We start from the raw sequence: 16,418 nt of genomic DNA, 5'->3' as shown, positions 1-16,418 counted from the left end.
ACTCTGTAATTTACATAACTCTCTCAACTCAGAAAACAGTACAGAGTACAGAATTAGTTTCATTTTCCTTTTGCTTACTGTGTAACTTTTAAAAACCTGAGGCAAAATAGGTCTGCAGCTGAGAGAGAGAGAAGAAATCCTCCATGCAGGAATTTTTGTTTTGTTTTGTTTTTAAATCAGAAAAGAAACAAACATTTTTAAGTTTGAAGTTGTGTACACAAGTCATACAAATAAATTGTCCTGATAAAGATACTAGTTTGGATGAAAGCCAATTTATTGCTGTGGGTTTTTTTTTTAACTGAAAATGCCCTTTATGTCCAGAAAATGGGTTCAGGAATGAGAAATTGTATTTAAAAATTATTTAAACTATCAGTCTATATATTGCTTTTAAATATTATCACATTCGTTAATCTTAGCTGTGATATCTCTCTCTGTTGTGCTTTCTGATGTTTAGTTGTGAGAGTATGTAAGTAGCCTGTTATCATTGAAATACTTTTGCCAGGTACATGTATTTAGGGATACCTAAGTATCTTCGAACAGTTTTCCTCTTTCCTCTTCATAGTCAGCTAGGGGAATTTCTGTAAAAATTAGAGCATCTATTTGTTCCCACACTCTCCTAATTTTTAAGGAAACACTTGTTTTGGAGTGCTTTTGCCAGACTCAGACCAGATACGAGAATCCACCATCTTGCCAGCCAACCCCATAATGAGCCCATGGGTAACTTGAAAGATGCCAGCACTGCTGCCTCTGAAGCCTCTTTGTGGTGCCAGGCCTTATTGTTAGAACGGTGTAATTCACAGCTTGAGTTAGGTCTAGATATAGATCTAGACCTATCAGCCAAGCTCTTCTTATATTTTTGTTCCTGTAAAAGCTAGACAAAGTGGAAGAGGAACACAAAAAGCAAGACGAGCTGTGCTTTAGGTCAGTGACCTTGAAACTGCATGGCAATGAATGAGGCTCTTGTTTTAGCTTGAAATTATTTTTAATTTCACACATGTTTCCTAGCTTGATTACTATCCAATTCTTGTTTTGGCATTATTTGTGTTGAAAATTACCTTGGCATATTGTCAGCCTACCAAAATGTTATCTATTTCTGGATATTAAGAAATTGGTCATCAGCCCAGTCATTTTAGGTGTTTCGCAGAGTGCATTCAGGACCGTGTGGTAGGGCATCTGCACAGAATTGTTTCAGAGCTGTGTTTAGTTTAGGATGCTGAATAAGACGCTAGCGAACATCTTCTGCAACACAGCCCTCCTTTGCCTTCTGCTTTTCCTATGTTCTGTTAGGGGTCGTTGGGTCTTGCACTCTCTTTGACTCCAGAAGAAGTGTATTGTTTGTACCTGCCCAGTCCTGATTTCTGAATAGATACATATTAACACAGCTTTTGCTATGCTTAAATCAGAATGGGACTAAATGCTGTGTGGTTTTGCAAAATCACTGTTGTCCAAAGCAGCAATAATTTGAGTTCAGTTGCCTTACACTGTTCGTTGATGGATAGTATGAACATAGCAAAAACTTCCCAACCAGTTTGGGAAGTCTGTGAACAGAGGGTGTGGTTTCCAGTACAGGGGGTAATGGTATTGAAAAAGGCTTTTAGAGCATAAAATGGTGTTCTGGTTACCTTCCTTTAAATTAAGTAGACATGCGAATGACTGTACTCACATGGAACGAGGGCTGTCTTTGTGGTACCTTAGGATCTTGTTCTTTTCACCATTTGGATTCAGGCACCGTTTTGCAGAAACCAAAGCAGGGGGTAAGAAGGGGAAGGATGCAAGCTGGAGAGTTCATGGGTTTTAGTCCCTGACACAGGACACACGCAGCTGAGCACACTCAAACCAGGGAGCTCAGGAGCACTCCTAGGCCCCTGGTTTAAGATAATGCAGGTTTGGTTCTGTACTGATTCCCAGGACTTTTGTTCTTGGGAGTCTGGTGTGGTGCAGCATTCTTTTATTGTAACATAGATCAGGATCTGAAAAGTTACCTACTAACTGCATGTCTCTGTGTTTTGGTGATCATTTAAAATAATTTCTTTACATGACGTACTCTTAATAGATCAACTTTTAGAGAAAATGTGTTGCAGCTCACAGCATTGCACCTCAGCCCGTAAACTTTTGCAAGTGATCTGAGATGAACTAAAAAGATAAACACAGCAACTGTATATATATTTCCATAATACGCACCTCATGTCTTCACTAACCAATCCAGGATGCCACCAGCAGGCAAACAATTCTGTATCTAAAAGCTGTTTTTAGGCCAGGTGGTTCTGTCTCGTTTTCCACTGTGGTTATCTTAAAGTAAGAGATGCCATCACAGCCAATGTAGAATTACTAGCCAATGTTTAAACACTTCTGGTTTGTAAATTGTTTGTATATTTTCTATATTGTCTTCCTTGTGACATGTGCAATAATTTGTTAATATTTAGGTTCTCTATGCTGGAATCAAAAGAGACACACACTTTAAAGATACAGTCTTGTGTGTTTAGAGGCAGTTCCTCCTTCCACAACAGCTCATAGTGCCAAGCCTCTCTCCAGACAGACCTCTCCCAAAAACTGTTCATCCCTGGGCTACATTACTACTTGCTACACGTTGTTTTTTCTGCTACTTTCGGTACTTGCTTTGGATCCTCAATCTGTTTCTCCATTCAATAAACCCTGGTATTGGCACCTACATTGAGGTCCCAGCGCTTGGTACGCCACGAAGCTCAGCCGTTGGTAGATCTGGCTGTGCTGTACATTTTGGGCAATGGCTCTTAATGTTCCTTGGTTTTGGAAAGTCTCTTACTCCAAAAAAAGGGAATTGGTGGCTTCTTACATGTGTGATGAATGTATGGCATCTGCCATGCCTGTTGTACTTGCATGAATGAGTTTTAATAAGATCTCTTCATAATGTGTCAGCTTCCTCAGTGATTTATAGATTTTTTTTTTAAACAATGTAGCTGCAAGGTAATAAGAACTAAAGGTAATGCTTGGAGACTTAGAATAGGTCAAGCAAAAGGATAGAAAATTAAGTGGTAAGCAACAACAATAATAATAGTAAAATCAGGTTTCTGAGTAAATAGCATTGGATTTAGCAAGGGGACTATGTGGAATTTGGCCCTCTGCTTAGGATCACATGATGCAGCGAGCTGCTCTGTTGGTGATACTGCTGTGTAGTTGCACCAATCTCTCTCTCACCAGACTCTATCTGCATCAGCCTCGATAATGTGGAGTCTTTTAAATTCTGGGATTTACTTGACGTTCTGCGCAGCAGCTCAGGGTTGCATGGGCATCTCATTATAGCCGTGAACTGCTGCAAGCCCTAGTAAAACAGGAGCACATGAAGCACCAGTTATAAAAATGGGGTAAGCTGGGGTTTTACTGGAGTTAGGCTCTCCTGACTTAGCTCAGTGAATAAGCCAGCACTGGTTCTGAAATAAATAATATTTGTATTTACAATTGTAATGATTTTTTATCTCGCCCTAAAATACATTCTTTCACTTTTAATGTGCACTGCTACCACAGAAAGCATTGCTTGTGTATAGTTTTACTGTTGATAATCAGATTGGTGTGATGGGTTTAACAGACATATATCTTACAGCTCTATCTAATTTGCCTTTACAGGAAGTCATTTTGGTGATTGGTTTGTTGGGTTTTTTTTTTCCATTCACTGTGCCAGGATTTAAGATGTGTCAGATAGACACACACTTTATTCTGAGCTCTTTTTATAAAGATGCCTGATTTGAAGATGTGCTGGATTTGTGATTATTTACTTTCTAAACATTTAAATCCATACACTAGAACTGTGCTTTTCATTCCTTGCTGGTTGATTGCAGTTGCATGTTAAACTTGGGTAGGAAGGAGAGAAGCTTGCTTTCTTGCAAAGGGAAATTGGATTTTAAAAGCATTTAGAAAATGATGGCTGGTGTCTGCTTGCAGACCTTCCAGCATCTTTGAATTTTTTTCTTCATCAAATTCTATTGGACATCGTCCACTCTACTGGTATCAAAGTGTGTATTTAATAGCTTCTCACATAAAATTAGGCAAAGATGACGGTGGCCATTTTTTTTTCTTGATCAGCCCAAGTTTTGAGACATGTATTTTGGTTGCAATAGCTGGTCATGCAGCCCATGCAGTTAAGAAGTGGGTTAACTGTTCTCTCCTTGTGACAGTTCCTTAGTTGCTATAGATTAGCAAAGCTGACTTCAGCAGAACCCGATCTATTTCCAGCAGCTCAGGATATGGTCTCTTGAGCTATATTAGAATTAAACAAACTTGTTCAATTAGCAACAATTACTTTTGACAGTGAAAGGACAATAGAGGATTTTGCTCATAGGTGTCTGTCTTTGATCTTAGTCCACTGAACCATTTAATGATTCTGTTTAGTTTGGTGCTGCAAGCTATCAACTAGACAAAAACAATTAAAAAAAATTAGCTCTATAATTTTCAAAGGCTTTTGTCATTAAATGTTCATGCCTAAATCTCTTTGCGTGTGACTTGGGAAGCCGTAGCAGCACGAAGAGCTGCTGTGAGAAACAGCAAAAAGGAGCGAGATATGAGGTGGACAGAGGAGGCTGAAATGGATCACTTGATGACAAAGCTGAAGCTTGAGCAGTGAGAGAAATAAATCAAAGGATGGTATTGCTTGTTCTGTTGGATTTTCCTGTATTCGTGCAGGAGGCAGGGACATATGCTTAGGATTAAAGCTAATGTGCCTTTCAAACAAAAAGTCATTCTCTGGGGTTTATGTTTTCTGTTCTCAGAACTCTTGAATTCAGCATTGAAGTCATTAGCAATTATATAGGAGAAGATAAATCTTCCTTCAGGTCTCCCTGACTGGACCTAAAGAATCTGGATGCTACATTTCCTCAAATGACAGCTTGATACCACCTCTTATCTCCAGCTAGCTCAGATCTGCTGCATAGTGTTACAACAGAGTTCCTCTATTTTCTTCTTTAAAGTGTTTGTAAATTTATACTAAAAAAAGGCTCAGAGTAATGTAGGTACTGCAGGCCAGCACAGACATACCGACATTCTTTAGATCAAGTATTATTTCATACTTGGCAGGCCTATAGATAACTAATTTTTTTTTTTTCCATTTTCAGGAATACTCCATGCTGATATCTGTTTGCTTACTTCACTGTCATGAACAGTAAATCTGTGCACAGTTAAGTCATAATAAATCATACTCATTAGCAAATAACACCTGATAAGATTACAAGATTATTAGTAAATGAAAACCACTGGTAAGGATTTACATATTTATATAAATTACATTTATTTATATAAATTAAATTACATTTATACAAATATCTATGTATTTGTATAAATTACATTACATTCATAATATTCAGTTCTACCTTTCTCAGAATAGTATGGAAACCTTGTCACAGTGATTAACTATATGTATTTCTGTTACTATTCTAACAGGTTTATCAGAACAGTGTATTTCAGATTTCTGTAAATTATAACAAGATATGACAGGCAGGATAGATAAGAAAGGATAAACATCTTCATGAGGAAAAATTGGAATAATTATTATACTTGGTAAGACAGGAATCTTGTTGGAAGGAAAGATGAAGAAAGAAATTATAACAATTTCAAGGCCATAGACAATTTTAAGTCAAGATTCCACTTATTTTTCCACTTGGCAACTATTATATTAGCTATAGCATAGGGATATCAAATGGAAATAGTTCTAACAGAAGCTCTTTCACATTGCAGGCGACTGTAATGGGTATTGCAAACAAAACCTAGCCTTTTTTATTTGTCCCTTTCACTGTGCTAATGAGACTCTCTTGCTTGTAAAGGGTTTCACTTGGCTATTGAGCTTTCTGCCAGTTTAGAAATTGGCTAGTACTATATAGTTGTATTGTATGTTTTAGCACCTGTTGTTATGGTCGTTACTCAGGGATAGTGACAATTGCCCTTTGGTCTTTTGTACATGCTGTTCTTTCCAGCTTCTCTATGGCTTATTGTTTTTTGTGCTCTGAACCTGCCATCTTCCCAGCCTGAATAATTTTCTCGCTGTAGGACAGTTAGTGTCTCATCAGTCAAATACTTCACTATGGAAGTGATTTATTCAAAGCCATGGGGTTTTACAAAACTATCAAGATCACTTTCCTGAATGACACAAATGATACCATTACTAAATATAATACATGGGGATTTATTGCACTGTCTGCTTTATAATAAACTGCAAGTTCTGTGCATTTTATGGTATCAGATATCAGTGCTCTCATTTATTTCAGTCCCATTTATTTCAGTACCTGTAAGAATGCTGTGCTAGGCCAGGGGACGGAGGGAGCACTGACTGAGTGAAGAGCTAACACGGAGCTGGGGAACTCCAGCGCGTAAATCCCCTGGCAGGACCTCTGTGACCAGGAGGCTCCGTTAGGATGCCATGGACATGCGACAGCTTCATTCCTGCTCCATGATCTCATGCACCATATCAAAGGATCTGTGTAAATGCTGAATAAATGTATGTGTTAGATCCCCAGCTGCAAGAAAATGTCAGGCGGGAGCCAACTGCGTAAGCCCTGCAAGCAGTGTGAAATACTTGGCAGGTCTGAAGTCTATATTCAATGATGCACTGGACGTGGTTGCCACAGACTAGCATCTTGTACCATCACTCACATCTTTTGGATGGAAAAGATAGAAGGCTATAACCACATTGTGCTTGCTATGCCAGAAGCAACATACAGCAAGAAAATGAGTTGAACACCATTGGATATTTTCAAATTTGCAACTAAGAAAGGAGAGAATATAGTAATAATATTCCAGAAAAGATAGACTGTTATAACAAGTGATCTAAAACCAGAAAAGAATCCTTTGCTATATGTACAATCATGGGTTAAACTTTATGTCGGAGTGGTTTTATGAAGCTGGTCATAGCTGTCAAGATCAATCTGTAATTAATATATTGTGCTGAATTATTATGTGGATGCATTTAGGGGTATTCTGGTGAGTTCAGTATGCAAATGTTTTGACTGATATAGACAGTATTACTTACGATTTTGCCAGTGGTTATATTCACATGGAGTTTTGCAGTTATTTATGGTCTAGGACCTCATAGTTGTCTGGCAGGCAAGGCTTTCTGCGATTTTGATGAACACTACCTTCATTTTTTCCAAACACTGAGTTTGCATTCATATTACTCCTCCTCTACCTTATTTTGAACTTTGCAGTAAAGAGTTTTAAGCAAAAAATGACCAGAGATGTAGGAAGCAACCAGTGCTCACTTCGTTTGAAATGAGAATGAAATCCACATCTCGGTTCCAGTCAATGAGTTCTGTAGACTGTGTATAGTATGAGGTCCAGCCACAAATGTTTCTGACTTCCCATTATGCAGAGAGTCCAGTACAAATCTAATTTATGAGTTATATGTCATGGTTTAACCCCAGCCAGCAACTAAGCACCACGCAGCCACTCGCTCACTACCTCCGAGTGGGATGGGGGAAAGAATCGGAAAAGTGAGGAAATTCATGGTTTGAGATAAAGGCAGTTTAACAGTTAAAGCAAAAGCTGCACGTGCAAGCAGAGCAAAACAAGGAATTCATTCACCACTTCCCATCGGCAGAGGGGTGTTCAGCCATCTCCAGGAAAGCAGGGCTCCGTCACGTGTAACAGTTACTTGGGAAGACAAAATGCCATCACTCCAAACGTCATGTCCACACACACCTCCCCTTCTTCTTCCCCCCAGCTTTATATACCGAGCATGACGCCGTATGGTATGGAACATCCCTCTGGCCAGCCTGGGTCAGCTGTCCCGGCTGTGCCCCCTCCCAGCTCCCCATGCACCCCCAGCCCACCCACTGGCAGGCCAGCATGAGAAGTTGAACAGTCCTTGATTGCTTAGCAACAACTAAAAACATCAGTATGTTATCAACATTATTTTCATCCTGAATCCAAAACACAGCCTCATACTAGCTTCTGTGAAGAAAATTAACTCTGCCCCAGCTGAAATCAGGACATTATATTACTAATCTTCCCTTACTAGAGCTATTGTTTGTCTGAACACTTTGAAAATGAATAATTTTTTTTCTGTGTTGGTATATCAGTCCTGAATTTATTTTTTCTGTTTTTATTTGGCATAAGATGGATGAAATATCAGGTTTTAGACAGCTGATTGTCAGTCCAAAATGGACAGAGGCAGTGCAAAAGGAGTATTTGTATTTGTAGTTTTTATTTTGAAGACATGAAAATTCAGAGTTGTTGTCCAGTAAGTGCTTCCACTTTAACAAAGCTGTAGACAGGTAGCTTAAGACAGATATCCCATAACTTGCAGCTTGATATCCAGCTCTATACCACTTTAAAATCATGATCTAAAGTCATTCCAAAAGTATGGAAAGAGCATGACAAACAATGAAAACGTAGATCTTTCCAGTGAAATATACCCCATATGTCTAACTTTCACATATATCTATGGGTTATAACTGATTCACACGTTTGGCTGTTAGTTGGAAGAGCAGTAGGTGATATCTGTTCAAGGACAAGACTTGTGTTTTTGGAGAGGATTATAGGTTGTCGTGCCAATGATGGCAGGGACTGGAGTCACTAGCACTGGAAGCCCTTTCCACCTCAGTGTGCCAAGTACTGATTCACCCAACATTTGAAACTGAATACCTGATGATTTTGCCCCTGGATTTGTTACAATTTTCTTTTAATCATTTCAGTGTATTTTGTAGGATTAACTCCTTTGTTATTGTATTATTTTACAAGTTATGTGTAAGCCAGAGACTAGGGTCTCCAAATTAGTTGTTTGCACATAAAGGTCCCCCATGTCTTTTCAGACATCCTCGAGGATCTCAGACATCCTCAGGTAGCTGCCAAATGCAGTGTATGACTGGTTCTCTTTTTTTAGTGCCCGGATGGAGACTATGGGGTGCATGCAGGAAGCCAGGACATCTCAAATGGCATCATCAGGTGCCTATGTATGAGTATAGTATATATGAGTCCCTCCTATGAGGAAGCACTTTAGTTTGCAGATTTATGAATCTACATAGAGCATGACATCCTACAGTCCTCTCCAAAAACACAATCACTGAAGACCCTAAAGAATACTGGACTGAAAACCAACTTAAAGATCAATCGGATCCTTTGCAATATTTTTATTGTTGCTATTGTTCTCATGTCATGTTAACAACCAAATTTTCAAGATTTGCTTAGCTAAACGTGTAGGATTTCTGCTTGGTGGGACTTTGAAAAACACATAGGCACGATAAATATGCTGCAAGAGAGCACATACAACTCTCATTGGTCTTTCTGGAAATAAGACATTTACCCTGTTTAGGCATTAGAAAAGAGCATGTCTTGTAGTATCTTTGGGAACCTATGTACTTTGAAAAACTGCTCTAGTTATTTAATTGAAGGCAAATTAGCTTGCCTTCAATTTACCTTAAATTTACCTCTCTGAGCAAAGCTCAGAAATTTATGACATACCATATTGGAAGTATTGGGGTACATGTAGAACACATAATCGTTTCAAAGAAAGAGCCTGACAAACACCATGACCCTTCTAGTTATGCGTCATCTGTCAGCTTCTTCAAAAAATCACTACAACTGAACTCTGTGTGGGAGAATGTGGGGGGCTGGAAGGCGTTTATGCACCAGTTCAGAGGGACTGGTCATGGCGTATGATTTGCCATGCAGACCTGGCAGCGGAGGCAAGTCCCGGTGGCAGAATCCGACAAATGGGCAAGCAAACCCACTGTGCTGTGGGGGAAGATAAGCAGTGCTGTGATGAGACACAAAAAGGCAGTAATGTCAGAATCGTGGTCAGGGAATATCATAGCCACTGTATTTTATATATACTCAATTGGAGGGGATATGTGTAACAGATGGCCTCAAAACAGCAGTTTTGAATTAATCAGGATACAAGATTATGAGGATCTAGATGACAGATTTAGTGTATAGATGCAGAAAAGCTACATATGAGAAGTATTACAGTGGTAGGAGTAGCAACCCATGCGCATAGGCTTACAATTTAGTTGGAAAGGACTTCTGGGGGTCATCAAACCCAGCCTCTTGCTCAAAGAAGGACTAACTTTCAAGTGGCAGTCCAGCTAAATTCTGAGTACCTTCAAGGATGGATTCCTACCCTTTCTGGGCAACCTGTTCCTGTTCTTAAGTACCCTCACAGAGGATTTTTTTTCTGTGTCCGCTCAGAATTTTCTTTGTAGCAACCTGACTGTTGTCTCTTGTCCTTTCGCTGTGCAGCTCTGAGAAGAGTCTGGCTTCATCCTTTCTGTAAGCCCAGCTAGGCAGTTCCAAGCAGCAACTGGACTCCCACTTGAGCATCTCTTTTTCCAGGCTGAACAAACCCGCATACCTTAGCTTCTCCTTGTATGCTATGCCTCTGATCCCTTAAACATCTTGGGACTGCCTGCCGGACTTAGTCCGGTATGCCCATGTCTTTTTTGGACCGGTGTTGCCAAAACTGGGCATGAGTGTCAACTAGGGGGGACCACTCACTTCTGTCAGCCAGCTGGCTATGCTGTGGCTAGTGCAGTCCAGTATGGCACTAGCATTGCTGCTGCACTGATATTCAGAGCTAGAGAACAGGGAGTCTGCAGAGAAGTGGTCTTTGTAACTCTAGTTTCTCAGAACCATTAAAAAATCCCAGATCCCATTAGGGCCCTTTTATACCTATCATTATGTTGGATAACTCATTTAAACAGACAATTGAGAGTAGCCTAAATTGTATAAAGGAAAGTGTAACTGCAGTGCTCAAGGATAATATTGTATAAAGGAAAGTGTAACTGCAGTGCTCAAGGATAATATGTGGTTGTTCATCAATTATTTTTTTTGCTAACATAACCCAAAAATAATGAATTCACAGAGGCATACAATGCAAGGACGTTGTGAAATCTGAAAAATAAGAGAAAAGTTATACAACTCAAAAAAAAAGTGCATGAATTTTATATACAGTGCCTGAATAAAAAGCTGTATGTATTTTAAATCCAGTTTATCTGAAGTCTAGTATATGAAAATTCAGTAGGTCCATCCATGACTAGAAAGAAACAAATACTTTGCTATTATAAAGTTCTCCATATAGTTGTATAGCAGAATTTTATCAGTGAATATTATGACTGAAGTTTATTCTTCGTAACTTACAGGATATGTGTGTAAATTATGTGAGTGGTGCAGTATAAGTAATGGTGATTATTTTTATAGGATGCAGGCAAGAATCATGTATATTAGACTTGTTTTTCATTTATAGTGTTATCATGAAATTGTTGAATGTCTCTTGAAAGATGCTGAGGACTCTCAGTTTCCACTGTAGGACTTTGTCTTTAATTTCAATATATATTTTAAAGGCATATGTGAGCTCTTAAGATTCTTAATATATTATAATATATGTGCCTTAAAATATTACTCTTTTTCAATACAAAACAGATGGTACAGATCCACGATGTATACAGAGAACTTAATCTAAAGCAGCCTTGATCTGTGTCTGTAGTCCTGCCACAATTTATTTTCTTTTGTAGGTTAATTCTATTGCAGACTGAAATCACAAGGCAGAAGTCAGAGATATGAGGAAACCTTCATATCCACTTTTTAAATTCTGATCAATAACACTTGGTCAAATCTTTCATGTTCCCTTTTGACAAGGGCTGTGGAGGATATGTCTTGGGATTTGCATCAGATTAATTTTAGGTTCTATCATGATTTCCTCTTTACTGTAGTACTTACAATCTGCAACAGCAGAAGTTGCTATGCTGTTAGGGGATGACCTTATGATACCTTCTGATATCAAGTACAAATTAGTACAAACTCTGGAAGTATGTGGCTCTGATTTTTTTTCAGTTGCTTCAGTTCTGATTAATGCTACCATGAAGTCAGAATCAGACCAGCAGAATTATTGTGGATTTGAGTTCACTTATGTATTTATTTATATTCCAGTCAGTCTACTTTTAATGCTAGGTGATATACAGAGATTAAAAAAATACACAAAATTCAATCGGATATAGAGCACATTAATAAAATAAAACTGCATTTGCAGGATTTAAATAAACCATCAGTAAAAGCCGTATGATGGAGTTTAAGTCTTAACCGAGCAGAGCTGTGAAAACCGGCAGCCCTTCTCAGCCCACTTCGGGGTCTCCATGGTGGCACGTCTCCCACCTCTCCCTGCATGCAGCCTCACCATCAGTAATGCCAAAGACTTAAAGCAACGGAGAGAGGAACATAAGCATTCAGGTGTGAAAAACGTGATAAAACTGCACATATTTTTAAAGGGGCTAAAATATCTGTCCTTTGTTTAGCATGACTAAGCATCAGAGGCCATTGTCTAATGGCAAAGAACATTCTGCTATGTCCACAGTAGCAAGTAATTTGGTGCAATTAAAGGAACAGTCAATGAAGTAACTAGTACTGAGGTCTGTACATCTATATCATGTACAGTTCAGCGGTTTTTCTTTGGAGCAGATTTAATTTGGTCCCCCGAACCACCACAATCATCATCATTACACATGCGGTCTGAAGCTCTCTGAGCCTGTGTTTAAGTTAGCAAGTAGTGTACTGCGAGAAAAGACGAGCTGCAGAGTGAAATAGCTGGCGCTGAGGACCACATTATATGTGTTTCAGAGGGCTTACTTCAAATTAGATCTCATCTGCTCTGATGTACCGAATGTCCATTAGCAGCTGCAGCGCATTAGGAGAAAATCTTGGAGTATATTTTCCAGTTTAGTTTCACCTAGAAAGAGTTCGGTTTAGGCTCTCTGAGACCCCTCTGCAGTATGAACCAAAGAGCAAGTGGGACAGCCAAGAGATCTCTTTCAAATGCACACTTGTGATGTGAACCGACTAGCAGCAATGTAGATGTACCCTGAAGCAGCAAGCTCTTGTTACAGGCTCATGTGTTCCCGTTAGGGATCGAGTTGCAATTGGTGGCCATATTGGAGCACCGCCATCAGGTTCGATTCCTCTGAAAGGAAACCCAGTTAGTGCACATAAACACTGTTCTGCAGACTGCACCGATGTGCAGTAAATGAGGACTGCTGGGATTTGTATTGCCTCAAAACACAACACTAATATAGATGCAGTTGTAGCCTCAGTTTTGTGGCAGAACATTAAGTTCTTCTTGGCACCTCAAATGGAGCCGAAGCAGACCAAGCCTCTGCACTGAGACTCGGGAGGCGAAGATGAGTACTAGAAGAATTTCTGGGGATGGGTGTGCAGATGTGACAATCCAGTACCCTTACACAGCCCTAGGCATGTAATGAGATCATCCCTTCATAGAATACCACTGGTGGAGGAACTTCCCTGGGCTCCTGAGCCAGTGGTCCCCCTTCCAGCCTGGAAGATCAGGGACAGTGCTCCCTGGAAGTGGGGAAGTGCTTCATTCCAGAGTTTTGAGATTGGTTTGTGGTTTGTTTGGTTTGTTTTTTTTGTTTGGGGTTTTTCTGTTTTTTTTTTTTTTTCTATTGGTTGTGGTTGTTGCTGATGTTTGTTTTTTGGTGTGGGTTTTTTTGACTACACCGTTTCCACTACGTAAATTTTCAAAGATCTTCAGCAGCTCATGGGAGAAGGTCACAGGTGTTTAATGGCCTACAGCTGTAGTCTAAACATGTGGGTTTGAGTTTAAGAAAGGCTATTATAGCTGTCCTTGAGAAGATAAAAGACTTTCATTATAAATTCTGCTTCTTAGATACCCTTAAAAAGCCTTACTATAAACTAAACTCACTTTGGCTATTTTTCAAATATTCTTCTGTCATTCTTTACACATTATAGTTTGTTCCAACTAAATATAAGCAGCACCAAGAAAAATTATAAGTAAATAAGAGTATTCACAAGCAAAATAAATACCTTTTCTGCATCTAGACCAAGTATTAAAATTTCATTAATTATACCTTTTAGCTAAGGAATGCCATAGGTGAATTGGAATGCATTCATGTTTGGGCCTTGTAAGAAATATCATAACTATCCAGTAGACAATGTTGTATAATTATAGAAATTAATGGGCAGAGACAACCATTATAGTGTCAGTAATGATTAGGAAGTCTTTTTAATTTTATCTAATTGCATTTTCTTCCAGATTGTTTTTTTAAGCTTTAGACTTCAAGTGTGACTAATAAAATCCTTCCTCAGATTGTACTCCCAGTGACTCCACTGAAACCAATTGGGACAAACATATTGTTTATTTAACTTTGGAAAATTCTGAAGGCTAATTCTATACTGAATTAGCAGTCATTAAGAACTATTTTAAAAATATATTGATTTTTGATACATGCTGCTGTGGTGGGTTGACCCTGGCTAGATGCCGGGTGCCCACCAAAGCCGCTCTGTCGCTCCCCTCCTCAGCTGGTCAGGGGAGAGAAAATGTAATGAAAGGCTCATGGGTCGAGGTAAGGACAGGGAGAGATCACTCACCCATTACTGTCATCGGCAAAACAGACTCGACTTGGGGAAATTAGTTTAATTTATTACCAGTCAAATCAGAGCAGGGTAATGAGAACTAAACCCAAATCTTAAAACACCTTCCCCCCCACCCCTCACTTTTTCCCAGGCTCAATTTCTCTCCCTACCTCTCTACCTCCTGAGCAGTGCAGGGGGATGGGGAATGGGGGTTGTGGTCAGTTCATCACACGTTGTCTCTGCCGCTCCTTCCTCCTCAGGGGGAGGACTCCTCACACTCTGCCCTTGCTCCAGTCTGGGGTCCCTCCCACGGGAGACCGTCCTCCATGGACTTCTCCAGCGTGAGTCCTTCCCACGGGCTGCAGTTCTTCATGAGCTGCTCCAGCCTGGGTCCCCCACGGGGTCACAAGTCCTGCCAGCAAACCTGCTCCAGCCGGGGCTCCTCTCTCCATGGGTCCACAGGCCCTGCCTGGAGCCGGCCCCAGCGCGGGCTGCCCATGGGGTCACGGCCTCCTTCGGGCATCCCCCTGCTCCGGCGTGGGGCCCTCCCCAGGCTGCAGGTGCAGATCTGCTCCCCCGTGGAGCTCCATGGCTGCAGGGGCACAGCCGGTCTCACTGTGGGCTTCCCCAGGGGCTGCTGGGAAACCTCTGCTCCGGCGCCTGGAGCCCCTCCTGCCCCTCCTGCTGCTCTGACCTGGGGTCTGCAGAGTTCTTTCACATCTTCTCACTCCTCTCTCTGGCTGCAGTTGCACAGGTTCCCCCCCTTTCTCAACTCTGTTCCCCCAGAGGCACCATTGCTGATGGGCTCGGCCTTGGCCAGCGGCGGGTCTGTCGGAGCCGGCTGGCCTTGGCTCTGTCGGACACAGGGGAAGCTTCTGGCAGCTTCTCACAGAAGCCACCCCTACAGCCCCCCGGTACCAAAACCTTGGCATGCAAACCCAGTAGAGCTGCCATTTAGAAACTCTTTATTTTCCAAACTTGAGCAAGAGAACTTAAGAAAGGTTTTTAACAGTGAAAATGTTGTAGCTCAAACAAGGTTTTTGGAATAGTTAATGCCACCTCTTGAAGCACTTTTTTTAGTTTTATATGAATCTACACTTCTGCCCTAATGTTTGCTATGTAATAATTCTGTTTTCCTCTTTAGTAGTATAGATCTGCCCTGTTAAACTAAAGTCATGAGACCTCATTCACTCTGTTAGAAATAGAGCAAATAATTTGTGTACAAGTATTAAGTGGAGACAAAAGTACACAGAGAAATGCTAAACCAGAAACTGAAGTTGCTTCAAAACCGTAATCTTACAGAGACCTGATTTGCGTACATAGAGTGCTTTATAAAATGTTTTTCATAGAGATCCTGATGTTTTTCCTGTGGAAATTAATGGCGACATGTCTGTTGATTTACAGAAATTCAGGGCAAGATCTAAGTACTAAGGTAATTATAACAAAGACACGTAGACTTAAAGTAAAACAAAGAAAATTCTAATCTGTTGATTGATACGCTGTGGCAAGTGTTTAACCAGCTCACTTATTAATGGTTGTCAGCTAATAAACACCCTTTAATTAGTTTAATCAAATACCCTATTCGGAGTAGCGATAGTTGAAATTTTAACTGTACTGTGTGAGGTGAGTATGGTAGAGCTTTCCTAGAGACCCAGAGCGTGAATGAGGTCAGGCCAAACAAAACTCAGAAGTATGACGTATCTGCTTTTTTGTTACCACCCCCATCCTCTCCGAGAGTTAAACCTTGCACAATATATTTATGAACTTGGCTATTAACTTCTTAAAAGAAAAAAGCATCCTACGTCTGTATAATGTAAAGAGTGGTCTCTGGAGCGGCAGACGTATAATTCAGGTGCCATGAGTGCTAAGGAATGATCAGCTTTTGTACCTGGTTCGGTGGAAGCGGTCATTACGGGCATCCAGCGCAGTGCACAGGATGTAGGTAAGGCAGATATTTGCAGGAAGGCTGTGCTGCACATGCTGGCCTAATGGTGCGGGAAACAAGGAAGAAAGGATAATCTGCACTTAAAACAATGTGACAGAGACAAAAGAGAACAACATTTGGGATCACCAGCATAGGATGA

This window comes from Phaethon aethereus (assembly GCF_964289735.1).
Source record: "Phaethon aethereus genome assembly, chromosome: 2".
NCBI classification, from domain to species: Eukaryota; Metazoa; Chordata; class Aves; order Phaethontiformes; family Phaethontidae; genus Phaethon; species Phaethon aethereus.
Note: the sequence above shows the minus strand (reverse complement) of the source record.